Source organism: Myotis davidii, unplaced genomic scaffold, assembly GCF_000327345.1.
Source record: "Myotis davidii unplaced genomic scaffold, ASM32734v1 scaffold274, whole genome shotgun sequence".
Taxonomy (NCBI): domain Eukaryota; kingdom Metazoa; phylum Chordata; class Mammalia; order Chiroptera; family Vespertilionidae; genus Myotis; species Myotis davidii.
Genome location: NW_006285613.1, coordinates 1,285,409 through 1,286,098, shown reverse-complemented (window position 1 = coordinate 1,286,098; position 690 = coordinate 1,285,409).

Genomic DNA, 690 nt, shown 5'->3' with positions numbered 1-690 from the left:
CAGAAATGTGGGAAATAGACCGCTTTAAACATCTTAGAAACATTAAAAACCCCATATGATTTAGAATAGCAACAAGGGGAACATAATACTTGATGGATGCAATGGTCTTTTTTTTTTTTTGTATATTGCTCTTTTATTTTATTTTTTTATTTTTTTATTACAAAGGGTATTACATATGTGTCCATTTTTCCCCCCGCCCAAGACAGTCTTAATATGATTTTTTTGTTTCCTCTTCTCATTTTTTTCTGTCATCTGAAACTTATTTTGTGATAGTACACTTTAAAAATTCATCTTTATTCAGTACAGACTTTTGTTAAGAATTTGTGAAATTGACATAATTCTCATTATTACATTTTTCTTTTTTCTCTCTGCAGTAGATTAGGGCCTGGCATTTTATTTTCCTATGAAATCTTAATAAAAAAAATACTATTCTTGCCCTGGCCGGTGTTTCTCAGTGGTTAGAGCGTTGGCCTGCACACCAAAGGGTCGTGGATCGATTCTCAGTGAAGAGCATGTACCTGATTGCAGGTTGGATTCCCGGCCTGGTCTGGGCACATGTGGGAGGCAACCAATCTATGTGTCTCTCTCACATCAATGTTTCTGACTCTCTCAGCCTCTCCCCACCCCCTAAAAATCAATGAAAAAAATATACTTGGGTGAGGATTAACAACAAAAAACAAAACAAGCCAC